General features: G+C 43.8%; 1 protein-coding gene across 2 annotated transcripts in view; it reads left to right on the forward strand.

Moving 5' to 3' along the window:
* The window catches only part of Ntrk3 (neurotrophic receptor tyrosine kinase 3), a 360980-nt gene that overhangs the window by 318436 nt on the left and 26902 nt on the right, over positions 1–15642 (forward strand). The window lies entirely within an intron of this gene.

The following is a 15642-nucleotide window of genomic DNA, read 5'->3' on the forward strand; positions in this document are numbered from 1 at the left end:
GAGGAGGAGGAGGAGGAGGAGGAGGAGGAGGAGGAGGCAATGAGTGGACATCTCTGCAGACAGGAGCCATAATATACTTACTTCAAGTGAATTTAGAGAAGAAACTGAAATGCTAATGCCTATTAATCTGCACATAGCTGCCAAGAGAAAGGGACACAAAGGAAGGATCGGTAGCTAATTATAGGTAGGCATTACAACCTTACTGCCTTGATTAAAGCCAGGGTATCTGCATGCTCATTTCTACAAAATAACAGACATTTCGGGATATAGACATCTACTGAGGGCAAGGAGTGTTATTTAGGACACTTTGGTAGTGATGCCTGTGGTGTGTCTATTGAGATAGCTCATCTATCTGTGAAATCTGGAGTTCTCTTTGGGTTTCTATACTTCCTTTTGGTCTTCTGTGAGGATAAATTCTTCATATAACGGTAAGAGAGAGGAAGATGAGTTTCTGTTCATTCTGGAGGAGGCACAGCCAAAAAGAGAAGAAAAAGCCAGTTACTTCATTCTCTGCTATTGCCTTGACTCCAGGTCTGACATGTTCATTTTCTCAGCCTCTTTCCCTCTTCCTGAGGAAACTAGTAAACTACTTAATTTTGGAAATAGGCCTGTTTGCATAACTCTAACTACCTAGATTGGTTTAGTGCCTGAGGTTTAGTTTTGAGTGTGCTCTGTTTTTTGGGATACCAAAGAGAGTCAGCTAGTAGGCTAACGAACTGGCTACGTGAGAAGGATTCCTTACAGTTTCCAGGAACTGTGAGTACCTGAATTTTCTTTGTATACATCCTCACACCATCTTCCTTCCTAGACAATTCAGTACTTCATTTCAATCCTGTGGCAATAGCAGGGATATCCGCCACTGCCCAAGCTTTCTAGAAAAGGCAAAAGTGAATGCAGAAAGGCTTGGACTCTTTATGCCTTGGGCTACTGTGGTATGAAGATGCATGATGACCAGAAAGTTGAATTAAAAACAACTGGACTTTTAAATGTGAGAAAGTTGGGATGTTTGCTTCTCAGTGGCCTAAAGAATACTATCCTAGGGAGAACTCTTCCATCTCTGATTATAGGCATGTTGTATACTACAGTGATGGCCAGAAACCCAGGTTTAGTAGTTGCGTTGACTAACTGACACAGAACAAATCTCCTTCTTGCCTATGTTCAAAGTTCATCTGTTGTAAAGGAGGAGTTTCCTGTTTCTCTTCATCCCCTTCACTTTCTCATCTCAGAAGTATGATTCATACAAATACAAACAGGAAAAAAATGTCTGCATTGCATGGATACTTGGTTCAGGCTTTGTGGGTTTGTGGAAGGATTTTCCACCAATGCATCAAAGGCTTCATCACTTCTCCTGGAGCGGGAATTAAGGACTAGGACCAAGCTTAGTCATTAAGTCACTTTGATTACATCCGTTTTTATATTGGCATCCTTGACTGTCAGCTCATAGGGTTGAAGTCAGTGCTTTGTTTTGTAGTACGTTTTCATAGCAGCAAAAATCTTTCTCTAACTAAAACCCGGATATGTGGACAGAAAGACACACAGGACATTAGGAATTCATCTTCTTTGACTTGAGTAGTTAACAGACAGTCCTCGGTAGCCATATTTAGGTAGGACATACTGGTCCAGGCAAGGGACCATGAGATTCTGTGCCACGGAGAACAGAAGAGGACAGAAGGTGCCACCGGAGCATCACTGGGACTCGGAAAGGTGCTAGATACAGCTTCAAAGTCTACAGTTGAGGGCTCAAAGCCATTGTCGTGTTCTACCATAACCTTGTAAATGAGCAACTGTAGTTGTCAGTTAGGATAACGTTTTTAAAAGTGCAGCTTTTAGGCCACCCAGTCCCTTCTGTGCCCCCAAAATGTTCAAAACAAATGAGAAAATGTCAGCTCCTTCGGCTTTTAAGAAACAGACAGCCAGAGGGAGCCTTAAATGTCATCTCTTTCACCCTGATGGCCCCAGGCAGACACGCATCAGCATCCTTCCAGGAAGATGGCCTGCTGGCGTTTCTCAGGGCTCCTGGGATTCCTTCCCCAGGTTTTCTCCTTTACCCTTTCCAGCTGTGGCAAACTGATGTGATGAGCAGTGAATAATCTGTTTTTCTAGTTTGTAGAACTCTCTAGAAATGTGGTAGTCTCAGTCATCTCTACCCAGAGCCCTACACGTTTCAAAGTAAATCTATCCTCTGTCCTCAGTGGAGAACACTGATTTATAGTATAAAATTATGACTACTCAGAAAAGAAAAATCTAAGAAGATTGGGGTGATCCAAACGGCCCTGCACTCTTCATAGGTAATTGGTTAGGTTTTGTTTATCTTGATTGACAAGAGAACCAGGGTAGTGAAAACTCTGCCCCTGCTTGCCCTGCTAAAATGATATTCTAGAGCAGTTTTCCATTGATCTGACGCAGTCTTGTCTCTCTGAAAGGTTGAATTCTGGCTGTTCCCTTCCATCCAGGAAGGTGGTACGTGAGTGGGATGGACGTTATTAGTGCTTGCCTGTCTCCATAGGGACAAGACAGGGGAGATGCTCCAGCAGAAAATTTCAAGGACAGGAAGCATGTTTTATTGAAGCCTATTCTGATGAGGGGAAGCAGGCTGCGGGAGACCGTGGTGGAGGGTGGTGCTGAACCTCTGGTTGCTCTCCCCATGTCTGTTGAGGGGTGGTGACGGATGCAGTTTAAGAGCCACCATTTTCCTTCTGAAGTGCAAAAGGCCTGTTGTTTACCGAGACAAACTGAATATATAACATATACAAAAACACATAAATTTCCATACAAATATCTTCCCGACCAGTTGTAATTAAGATATTTGCATGGAAAGAGAACATTGTATTCCCTTGACTTCCTCTTGCTAGGGGATTTTGTTTCTCTCATAACCCCACGTAGCTCAAGAATACGTGAGTTGTCTGGCAAAGCAGAAAGAGGAGGAGGAGCAAGAAAAGGGGAGCAGGCAATCTGGTCAATACAGCAACTTTGCCCTGCCTGCCCCCTCCCCGACATTCCCAGACTTAGCCTATCACCTATGTCAAAGCTGGAGGTAGGGAGATTTGAAGCGTAAGGTGTGCAGAACACCCATGAAATCCCAAGTCAGGCTGTGAGGCTGCGTTCATTTGAATCTTCAAGCTTCTGCTTGGAGCTATGCGACCTCAGAAAATGTACTTAAATTCTCCAAGCCTCAGATCCCTCATCCGAAAAAGCAAGATAAAAGGAGAGTGAGGGAGAACAATTTCTTCCTTTGTGTGGATTAAATAAGATAATGTATGCAAATTGCCTAGTACCTATTAGGCACTCAATAGATGGTTATTATCATTCCATGTAAGTGAATAAGGGAGAAATTATATATAAGAAATTTTAAATAAGTTACATGCCAAAGTATTGCCAATGATAAGTCTTTGGTGCTGGATCCTGAAATTAAAGGAGTGTAGAATCCACTTGAGAGAACTCGGAGAGACAGCAAACAAAGCCCCTCAGCACTCTAGGTTTCTGATGTTTAAGTTAAGTCTGTTGGAAGGCCAGAGAGAGGGGGGGGGAAGGAGGGAGGGAGGGAGGGAGAGAGAGTATCAGGTAGTGAGAGGCTTCCTTATTGTGAAATTGCTGGCTTCCACCAAGAACTAACTTTTATAAGTTGAACCACCAACTTGTCAGATACAGAATGCCATTCTCCAGGCTGCACGCGCTGTCTCTTTTTTGAATACTTCAAGGTTGTGTGCTTCTGGGACCTTGGGAAAAGAACCAAGGCAAACTGAGATCTCACCTTCCTTTTCTCTTACCATTTGTAGTTTGGCGATCTGTTCGTTTTCATGCACAGCTTGGCATCATATTTATACAAGTTCTTTGTGCCATGCTGTTTGGGTGCAGCTGGTTGTTCTGCTTTGGTGGCTCGTCAGTGCTGATACGCTGATAAACAGTGGCACAGGATTAGTGGCTGAGTTGAGCTGGAATGAGCAGGACTTGGTTTCTTTCACTCTGTTAATCACCTTGACATCTGTGCCTGAATCTTCTCCCCTGATTTGCATGCTTCAACCTCTAGGTAGGGAGGATGTTGGTACTTTGCACTTGGTCATTTTCTTTCTGCTGGTTCAGTCCTCAGTTTTCTGATCTTTATATATTTATTTTCATATTCTTGAGTCATTCTATAGTATATCTCTCTCTGGGAACTAACTTCCTTTGAAGACAAGGGAATTTATACCATTCTTAGCAGAGATGTTCACAAAAGTGCTTAATATAATGCTTAATTTTAATAATAATATAATATCACATGAGATGTCGTAATGGACAAGTAATAATGTTTCTAATGCCTTAAGTATTATTAAATCAGGCTTCATGGGCTTCTGCTTGACAGATGCCAATGGTCAGTATATGGAATCTCTGGGAAGGTGTATTGGAAAGCTACACTGGTGTCTTCATGCAAAACCAGCTGTTTCTTATTCCCCACCAGTGGCTCAAACATAATGAATGCAGAAGCTGAATGAATATATCACAGTGATTAAGATGTGCAGGAGACTAGATTTAGCTAAAGGGGTAATTCGTTTGTTATTACTGTATGACCAGCTGTCAAAGGTTCTATGACCAAAGCATTTAGTAAGGCAGTCTACATGAGAAGTCAGGTTATATTGAGATAGAGAACTTAGAGCAAGGGAGGCAGATGAAGCAAATATTTTCATCTATGCTACCTTAAAGAGACAAACCAGATTTTATTTGATTTTCCAGTAATTGGGAGTTGTTTTACGTATACACTCTCCAATGTTTTCTGTGTCAGTGACCAACTTTCATATTTCAAATATATGAACCTCTCAGTTGCTTGTAAATTTAATTCTCTCAAGACCAAGCAGTATATGCCCACAGCATGGGCAAGTCTATATCAGATAACAGCTCTCAGTGACTGGTGGTGGTTGTCCTACGTAGAGTGATGGGCTATATCTAGGGTGGGGAAAAAAAGCATGTATTGATATTTAGCATGGATTCGGAATAGCAATTGGTAGCACCTGTGTCCTGTTATTCTCAGGCTTGCCGTTCATTATTCCAGTCTGGGCTTTTAACTTAGGGATTATTCTCGACTCTGTAAGGCATTCTCTGGTCATGGCTTCTCACAAGTGCAGGGACTCCAGTTCAGCATGGGTGTGAACTTATTGAATGCCCCTTCGTTGAAGGAACATGTACAGAGCGTGGGGTCACCAGATCGACTTGCACAACTGGGGGCATCAGTTTATCTGTCCAGATCTGTCGGTGGAGCTAATATCCTAGTGTCCTAAATTATCTTCAGTTAAGCAGTGTTTATATTTTAGGACATATGTACAGCAAAAGTAGTTTGCTTCTGGGTATATTTGATGCCATGTTTCATGTCATTCTGCCAAGGCTTTCAGGAGTTGAGTCACGTGTCTTTCTACCAGTTTAGTGACACCGATTCTGTGCCAATCTATATCAGTGTACCAGCCCTGTCTTAGGCATATTTTTACTTGTTCTTTGTTCTTCCATTTGTTTTAGAGGTCCAAGACTTGGGTTTTGTGCTAGGATTCTCCTCCCAGGCAGATAGACTTGCCAACACTGTTGGGGTATTGTCGTTGCATTGCCACATTACCTATTCAGCTCACCTGGGTTCCTGCAAAATGAACCACTTTTCACCTGATTGTTTTATAAGAACCTTTGAGAAATCCTTGCCGAAATCACGGCAAGTGATCTGCCATGACAAACTCTTGGAATCCTGACATGGAATTAAGCTAGAAGTCGCCTTGTTAAACTGATTTGACAGAGGAGTTGTTAGACCAGGACATGGGAAGAAAGGAGAAGGGGAGGGACCGGAAGATGGGGAAGGACTTGTCAGCTGCTGGTATGTCCTTCCTTAGTAGTAGACTCATCACAAAAGCATTGGTCTTCTTTCTTAAGAGCTGATAGTCATGTTCATCTCTGATTACCACTGTAGTGTGCTATGTTCACTGGTTGGTATGAGTATTCCACTTTACAGTAAACTGAGGTTCAGATGTCAGTCGTTAATCTTCAGGTTGCACAATAAATGGAGGGTGGATTAAGGTTGGTTGTTCTGTTTCATAATGAAAGTATGCTTTAAAGAGATGGGAGGTTAGCTATCAACACAACAAAGAACATACCAGTACAGTATGATCACCATGAGATGAGTTGGAATTCTAAGGTGGAAGTGTGAGGCTATATAAAACCAGTCCCATGTGCTTTTTCTCTAAAGGAGTTTTGTGGCAAAGCTATTTTGAATAAAGGGGATGAATAATTGGGATGACAGCGCTGGCTACAGTAGCAAACAAGGAGACCTTAATTTAGGGAGCTTGGGCTCTCCAATGTACTAAATGAATAAGCAATAGCAAGAGAATTGATCCGAGTGGGGCCCCAGGATGGTAACACAGATTGAATCATACTCAGTGGCAAGTAAAAGATATTAAAAGTAAGGTAGGTGATGGGCATATACAAGCAATGTTGTCTTAATATCAATAAATGGTTTGTAGGAGGTGCTTTGTTTCGTGTATGTTTATTGCAAAAATACATACACAAGAGTCTCTGATAATGTGTTTGGTTGAGGTGCCATCAACAGCAATTTGATATTTCATAATGAAAGTATGCTTTAAAGGTACTTTAAAGCATATTTCATCAAATTTATACTCATTAATACCAATATTATATATTATATAAAATAGCATATATATGTATATATTGTTATATATTAGCATACTTATTAGTATATGCTAGGCATTTTATAAATGTTTCTTTAATTAAAATATAGCAGGAGATAGACATACTTCTTAGTGCAGGATCTCCAGGACACTCTGTGGCTTTGGTGCTGGAGGTAATAGATGAGCCAAGACCAGACTCGAGTAAAGAGATGCTCTGAGGGGGTGGTCCTCTCTTATTTTGGTGTGATGAATGCTTTCTGCCCCATTTTTCTTAACCAGCAGAAATGGAAGGATTATCAACTCCAGTGATATTTGAGCCTTGAGGAGGAGGAAGCTCGGGTCTGTAGGCCTTATGTGAAAACAGTCGGTTCTGGGTTCTAGGGAAATGAATTCTTTCTCCTGAGAGTGTTTCTCGACAATCCGCACACCTGCGTTTTAGATGTGTGACGAGGGGCCACAGGCATGGGATGTGAGGTTGCAGCTGGTGACTGTGGAGTTTTGCCTTCTTCTGAGTCTGAGATGCCAAGCACCACTCTGTAACAGGGATTGCTGAGGTGTGACGCTGTCATTTAAGGACTCATTATACACGAGCACAGAGCTGTCAAGTGTGTGTTTCTGTGATGCTGAGAAATATTAGAGAAAAGTCTACCCTATCCATATTCTCACAGTCATGGCATTCTTTCCCACACCATCTATCCCTCGACCTGTATCTAGCTCAACCCTCTCCGGAACTGTGCCTAGGCTGTTCCAAACCTTTGTATCTCAGTCTACCCTAAGAATTGACTAACTCTTTAGTAAATTAAAGAAAAGTCCTTACTTACCTTTCTATCCCTTCCAATGTCCACTTGTGTCCTCTAGTACCGAAACAGAGAATTTTTGCCTTTAGTTTCTGTTGGGGAGCTTCTGATCTTACCACATCATTCCATATGACTTTTGAGGGTCCACACTTCTCTTATTGTGCCCATATGTAAATGTCTTTCCTCAAGGGTGATCCTTTCTGAACTATTGAATGCCGTTTCTTGCCCCTTCCCTACCTCCCCCATCAACTCAGCATCATAGTCCCACTTAATGCCTGAGTGATGTCTCACTGGTCCATGTTTCCCCCTTTCTGGTCACCCTTTGCCTCCTTCATGGATTTACGTGTTTCTTTTTATTTAAAGTTCTGAGGTATTTAGTTGAGAGCTCATGGGTTTTCATGGTTAGAATCCCGTGTTGCTTTTATGCCTCCATGTCTTTTCTCTATGACTACTACATATATATAAGCCTCCTCTGGAGGGATCACTGGCGATTGAAACTTTGCTAATTAGAAATACATTCACAACAGCCACTACCACCACTTTCTATTGTACTGTAGAGTAGCCTGTTGGCATACATGAACACTCTCTTGGCAAGTTCCTGAAGCAGAACCCTATGTGAACAATATGTGTGCCACCTTCCTGCTATGTCTAACCTCACAGCATCTTAGTGTCCCTTGATCTTTGCAGGAGGCAGAAATCACCCGGGTTGGTTCAACAATTGGCTCCACGCATACTCCTTCCAAGTCAAAACCTTTTGCTTCCCACCCTTCTTCACCCCACCCCTTGCTCATGTAGGATCCTCGATACCCATTTCTCTTTTCCAAAATCACAGTCTGTGCTCTGCGGTTCTCTTCCTGACTCTGCCATAGAAGCCCCGTAGTTCCACGCAGCCCTACATGTCTGACTCCGGGCTCACACGACAGCACACTCCTTTCCACAGATGCCCAGTGTCCTCTGTAATTGCCGGTGAAGCCTCCACTAACTCAGAGCAACTCAGAGGGTTTCCACAGCTACACTTATTTTCTCCCAGGCTGCAGGCTAGAATTCCGAGACTAGGCACACACAGCTTTGACTTTTTCTCAGGCCTGTCTCCTTTGTCCTCACAAGATCTTTACTCTGTAAGTGTCTAGATTTCCTCTCCCTGTGAAGACATCAGTCATGTGAGGTTAGTGTCCTACATAACGACCTGTCAATCCCTTCTATCCACTATGAACACATGCTAGGGAGCTGGGAGTTAGAATTCCAACATATTAAATTGGTATGGGGGACAGAATGCAGCCCACAATACTTGCTCTGTCCAACCGTCCAACAGCCCCTCTGTCCATTCATCTTTTTCTTCTTCACCTTCCATGTTTCTACTTCTTGTCTATCCCTCGGGTCCATCAACAGCCACCAAGCTCATCTCATTGTCTCCCCAGAGCGCATTTCTCATCCTCACCCTCTGGGTTTGCACACACGGACTTGCTGCTTCGTAAACATCCTTCACCAATCAGCTTCATCCTTAGGGGTTCCCGTTGCCTCTGGCTCCACAGAGAGTCGGGCTGTGTGCTTCTCTTGCCCTTTGCACACAGATCTTGACCCCGGAGGGTGCTTAAGAAATGTCAGGGCTACCTTACAACGAGATACCTCGGAGATACCTTAGCTTAGCTCCATCCCCTAACTTTTAGAGAGGGCTATCAAGGGAAGGGGAGTTTGCCAGGTGCCAGTGGAGAATGCAAACACCTATTCTGTTGACAGCTAAAGGAGGAGGGTGCCGATGCCTATGCAAAGGACATCAAGGCAAAGGCTCTACAGCTACCTCATCTACTTTCCAAACAGGAAAAGAAGAAAGGGGGATTTGCCCTAGGAATAGCAGTGAATTCATGAATTTTCTGCTAATACAAAAAGAGCAAATATTCCTTTTCTTTGACCTAGTGGGTTGAAGATGCTAGATAAAATGCACTTGCTTCCAGAGTGGTAGCGGTTGGATGCTAATCCTATGGAAAGGAGAACCGATCCATTGGAGGAAATCCTGTTGAGTTTTGGTGATCCTCAGAGGCAGACAGATGAGTGGTATGGGCTAGTAGTAGAGTTATGGTGGTGTGTCCTTTGGGCTGGGCCTGAGTGTACTCCTGATGATGCCTTGTAGACCGTCAGCTTTTCTGTCTAGGAGTGTTGGAGGGCTTCGGAGGCTGTTCTCAGCAGAGACATCTATTCCATTAAAGACAGGCCTGCTTCCCTTCTCTCCCCCTCCTTACTTCCTCCCTCCATCTTTTCTTTCTTCCTTCCCTCTTCCTTCATCCATTTTCTTCTCTCTTCCTCCCCACTCTCTCCCTCATTCACTGTCAGGAAGGGCCATACCAGAAGGGCCCATTCAGCGTGTCGTGGCAGCAGCAGAGACTAGCAGCGCCAGCAGCTTCCACAGTGAGTCTGGAATTCATTTTGGGGGGCCAGGGCTGTCCATACAACAGACAGCTTGCAGGCTTTGGAGAGGAACCTCCATGTGTGGGAGGCTGTTGCCAACTTCGTTTTGACCCCCTTCTCTCATGGGGGCATCAGTTAACATCCATGGAGGTTCCCTGCCAAAGCCATTGGTCTGCTTGTGATGTCTCATGGGGACACGGCATGGTGGGGGTGTGGGGCCATGATCTGCTAAAAGTAGGTGCACATTCTGATCTAGGTGGCTGCCAGCAATTCTGTCTAGGCCTGTGTGTTGGTGGAGGCTAGAGGCTCTGCATGGATGGCCGTTTGGCTGCTTTCTCGCACTGCAGGAGCTGTGGCCTTGAGTCTTGCATATACTGTGGTTGTCTAATGCTCCCTATGAGGTTCCCTTGAGGGATCTGAGAATACCCTAAATAAGTAGGCTGATGGGTTGTCCAGCAGGAGGTGTGCACTTGGTCTCACCTGAATTATCTTCCAAAATGATACTGATGCTCATGACAGTAATTAAAAGACCGCAGTTACCAAGTCATCTGTATACTTGGGGTGGATTTCTATCTCCTCCTTTTAATGCCTATGGTATTTTTGGGGAGGAGATGGGCACACTTCAGTTCCAGTAGAAAGCCCACCCATCCTGACTTGGTTATCGGACCATATCAAACATCTCCTACTTCCTCTGCTTCCTTTCCCATTCTGTTTCTAGAACAATTCACAGAATCACAAAATGTATCAACCCTTAGAAATAAAACCGAAGCCTTAGGTGTAACCCTGAGAAACCGTCTCTCCGGTCCAGATGCTGTGTTTAAACACTGACTGAGCGCGCTGTTGAACGGGGGAGTTTCCAGTTCTAATGTGCAAGCATCTGCCGGTGCTGTTGCTCTCGTGGGCAGGTGCACGGGGGCACTCTGACGATTTCATTCATTTCCCGCCTGATTTGGTTAGCGAGGTAAATTAAGCGTAGCTTCCCAGGTTCTCCCAGGGCCTCAGTTGCACAGGTTTCTCATTGACACTGCTACTTAGAGAGGAATTAAGGTTCAGGATTTTTTTTTCCTTTCTTGCCAGCCTTGTGTGACACTTGCGGGCAGAATGGCTACAAGAACTCAGGCTCTTCTCTTTGAAAAAAGTCAGGTGTTTTCAGGTACTTTAGGGTCAAGCTATTGGTTGCAGGAGTTGACAAGGTTTGCTAAAGTGCCGTATTGATCATATGTATCAGCTCATTTGAGTAGTTATTTATTATAAATCAATGGTGTGTACTTGATTATCTCAACTTGCGCACTGCTAGCGTAAAAAGAGAAGCTCTTAATAATTAAGTAGGAAAGAGAAGCATACATCTCAACCTTCTCAAGTTTGTCAGGACAGTCATGGATAGGGTAGGGAAGTCTCTGCCTTTAATCAGGGAAATCAAAGATCAAGTGTAAGGTACAGAGAAAATTAAGGAGTGGCTGGTCCTTAGGAGAAAAATAAGGAAGAGAGGAGACAGAGAAGTGTGATCTGATGTTGATAGTGGTGGTGATAGTGATAGTGGTTTGCGTGTGTGTATACAGTTACATGCACATCTGTGCACATGTGTGCATGTATGTGCAGATTTAGGCAGGCAGTCAAAGCAATTGACTTGCTTAAAAATGACAGTGCATATCTTATTTAAGTTCTCCAAGCAGAATTCTCACGACTTGATTAAATGTCTGAAATAAGTCAGAGCTGAAAAGTCCAACTCAAATGAAGACATACACATACACATTAGATAACAAGAAACACATACTTGGTGGCCATGCATTGGCAAAGCAGGCTTTGCTTGGTGGTTAGCACGGCTTTCATGTGCTAGAGACATCACTAACGAGGACATCAGAAAGGGAATAAGCTGATTCATTTGTTTTAGAAGCATCTTTGTAGAAAGTCCCTTAATCTGTGATTTACACTGGCCCTTTAGGATGTCCCAAGGCCTTTCTTTCTTCGTTCTGGTGGCAGTGGGAAAGGTAACTTGCATTTGAAGAGCATCTGCTGTGGGTTGACACTTTGCTAGGAACTTTGAGTTAACTTAATTATTTAGTTTACACTGTTCTCACGAAGAAGTCCCACTTGAAGGAAGAGCACACAGACATTGAAACACAAAAATAGAGAAGAGTGGAGCCAGCGTGGAAATCCAGGTTGACTGAAGTCTGAAACCTCTATCTTTATCAGTTGATCTCAGTGGCCATCCTTGGGTACCAGTTAGCATGCAGTAGGGAAGGGGAAGAACAGCTGGACCCCCTAGGCTATCCTGTAGTCCTGGGTATATTCTAATTTGCATGGCTGGATCAGGAGCTATTAGTGGATGTGCTGGGGTGATGTTCATGTTGTGGCTGGTTGCACATGAAGGCAGAGCAACATCTTCTGCTTCTCCATGTCATGTTCTTAGGAATGCGAATGGGCTGGGAAATTTCTTTTGGAAGCATGTGAGCAAGTCTTCCTGTGTGGTGTTCATGTTAAGCAGAGATGAAAAAGAAACCTTGGTGCAACAGGGGTCCTGGTTCTCGTGTGCGTTTGAAAGAGGGCAAGTGCATTGTGCATTTGTATATATAGTTCATGTAGAGGGAGAATGCATGCAGAGTTCTGAAACTACTCAAGGCTGTTTTGATGGGGGTTGGGTGGAGCGTTGAGTCGAAGCTAGCTTCTGATTCCATACTGCCTTTGTGAATGGAATCCACAGACTCACCTCATCTGATTTGGGGATGCTATCAGTGAGAAGCAGTTGTATCTGAACCACACCTCAGATATTCAGTACCAACTGTGCACCTCTGGATCTGTTTGCAACGGACTTTCACATATCTTCAAGAAAATATGCCTTGCTTTATGCATAAGATGGACTCTCGAGGTTCCATGGGTTCTCCCCAAAAGTCACTATTTACATACCTAAGACAGACTTGAAAGAATAAAGAAAATATGTATTTTAGGATGTCACTATCCTTAAAGAAAACTCAGTTTTCTTAAAGGTTACTGTACTTTACCTATAATGATATTGCTACCTGGACTTCTAAAGCCTATTCATCCCAGGATAAGGGTTCTGTCTATTCAATGGTAATTAATCTTTGAACTCCTTAGCATTTAGCAGTATGATGTCCTGAATAGGGTGTCTCAGTGTATGACAAAGCACATCTCTTAAGTTTCACAGGCAGTTCCTTTTGGATAGTGAGACACTATTCCTTACCTTTCCATTCCTTTTTCTTACCGCCCCAGTGACAGCACCACAAGAGTGTATTGCAGGCTCTTGAACACTGTTTACCGTTCTCATCTAATTATGAGACTACGGTGTTCCAATCACACCCCGGTGCTCCACAGCTTATGGGCTGCTACATGATTTTGTTCTTCACCCAAGAGCTAAAGAGAAAAGCTTTGTTCAGTCTCCTTCCTAGGATACTTCTCTCTGACTTAGGGCTCTGAGTCCCTTCCCTGATATAATACAAACAAGCTACTTACCTTTCCTTCTCAAACATTAACCTGTCTCAACTGACTTCTCCATTCTGTAGCTGTGAAACTCTGTGAAGTCCCAAAGGGAATGGAGGTGAAGCTGGGAAATATCTACTTCTGATCCTTCTTTGGGCTGCCTGTCTAGGGCCTATTTGGCCACTCGGACATGCAGGGAAAGTCTTAAATCTAAGGAGTGTTGAAATAGGAGCGGCAAGGCTGTGTCCCCAGCACCCGGCAGCCCGCACGGCTAGCTTTACCCAAAATAATTACACGGAAACTGTATTCTTTTAAACACTGCTTGACCCATTAGTTCCAGTTTCTTATTGGCTAGCTCTTACATATCAATCTAACCCATTTCTAATAATCTGTATAGCTCCACGAGCTGGCTTACCAGGAAAGATCTTAACCTGCATCTGTCTGGAGTGGGAGAATCATGGCGACTCACTGACTCAGCTTCTTTCTCCCAGCATTCTGTTCTGTTTACTCCACCTATCTAAATTCTGCCCTATCTGAGGCCAAGCAGTTTCTTTATTACTTAACCAATGAAACAACAGATAGAAAGATGACCCTCCTCCATCAAAGGAGGAATTAGTCACAGTTAGAAGGGCTACTACCTCCGCAGACACAAGGATTAGTTGCCTGGGTTCTTTTCTGGATAGGTGGTCACCGCTTCAAATGGCAAGTAATCGTTGAACTCCTGGTCCCCTTAGAATTTTGCACTGTGGTGATATGTATAGAGTTTCTCAGAACCAAACAAGTCTTTAAAACAGGATGGTAAGAGGTCCTTAGGATGGGTGGAGCTCAGGCATTCAGGCAAAAGATATGTAGGAGCCCCTCAGAAAATGGCAGGACACTTTTTGGCTATACCATCCAAAACTGCTCACAGGGGGAGTTGCCCTCGTCCTTGTCTCTCTTTCTTTGATTGGACCTTAAAAAAAAGCTGGTGCATTTGCTCCTCTGATTGTTTCTAGAGACAAATGGGTCTGAAGAAATCCATATGTCTGGAAGAACTGGGGCAGAAGTGGGTAGACACTGGTGGGGAGTTCCGCTGTCTCTAGGCTGGTGCCTGTCTCTTACCGTCGGTAGTTAATTCTGCTCACAATTATTGCTGCCTTCTTCCCCCAGCCACTTGTGGTTAACCCTGATGGAAAATAGAAATCCATCAAGACCTCCAGCCAAATGCATTAACATGCACCTGGCTGAGGAGGTTGTCGCCCTGGTGGGGTTTTCAGTCATCATGGTCACATGTCATGAACCTATCACATGATGGTATAGCACCCGGTGTATGGCTTGTGCCATGCAGGGCACAAGGTGGGTGAGATGAGGTAATTGCTGTTCTGCTTTCATTGGGGAAGCCAGTTCCTATGTGTCCCTCCAGCTCCTACCTCAATCTCTCTTCTTGGGTTCATTTCTAAGAATGAGGCCTTTGATCCCAGAAATAAAGACAACCTTGAGTTGAATTTTCCAGTGTTTTCCTGGGATTCTTTTAGCTATAATTCTCAGTGCTAGACCACGACCCTCATAATGGCACCAGATCCTCATATACTGTTTCTCCGTCCCCTTCCTCCACACCCCCATAGAGGCTTCCCCCCCTCATTCCTCTGTTTGTTTTCCCTCTGATATTACAGAACACTGATATTATAGAAAGAGATGGTGATGGGAAATAGATGCCCAGACAACCAGACAATCAGAGGTAACGTGGTTTGAAGTGCGCAATGATAGATGTTGCTGTGGTCCAGCAGGTTACTGGAGACCAAGTTGTGCAGTAAGGAAGCCGTGCCTTTCCCAGCAATGGCTTGGTATAGGGACTCAGCTGAGACATCATCAGTCTTGTCTCCGCAACTGAGCCAGGCGTGATGCAGAAAAAAGTCACCATGGGCAGACGACGGAGGCGGAACCCATACCCCACGGCCGTTTCCAGCCTGTCTATGGGAAACATAGGTTGCAATCTGGTGTCGTCTTTATGAGTGCTGCCTGGGATGATGGGAGCTGTCATCTGACTTTATCATCTCATCTGCCGATATAGATAGTTCAGAATGAAAGCCGCTCTTCAGCTTTTATGGGGGTGTTTACAGAAATCTAATTGTAAACTATCTAACACATTTTCCTAAATTCACTACTCCAGCTCATCAGTTTGTGGGCTTTATAGCATCTTTACTGAAAACAAACAAACAGCAACAACCAAAAAAATTTTTACTGGTCAGTCTTCCTTCAACTTGAAAATCCACACGAATTTCAACTTGGTAGTGCATGCAAAGATGCTGATTATCGGAGTCAGAATATTTTAAGCTTAAGTCTTAAATCTCTCTCTCTCTCTCTCTCTCTCTCTCTCTCTCTCTCTCTCTCTCTCT

This window comes from Microtus ochrogaster, chromosome 22 (assembly GCF_000317375.1).
Source record: "Microtus ochrogaster isolate Prairie Vole_2 chromosome 22, MicOch1.0, whole genome shotgun sequence".
In the NCBI taxonomy this organism is placed as follows: Eukaryota; Metazoa; Chordata; class Mammalia; order Rodentia; family Cricetidae; genus Microtus; species Microtus ochrogaster.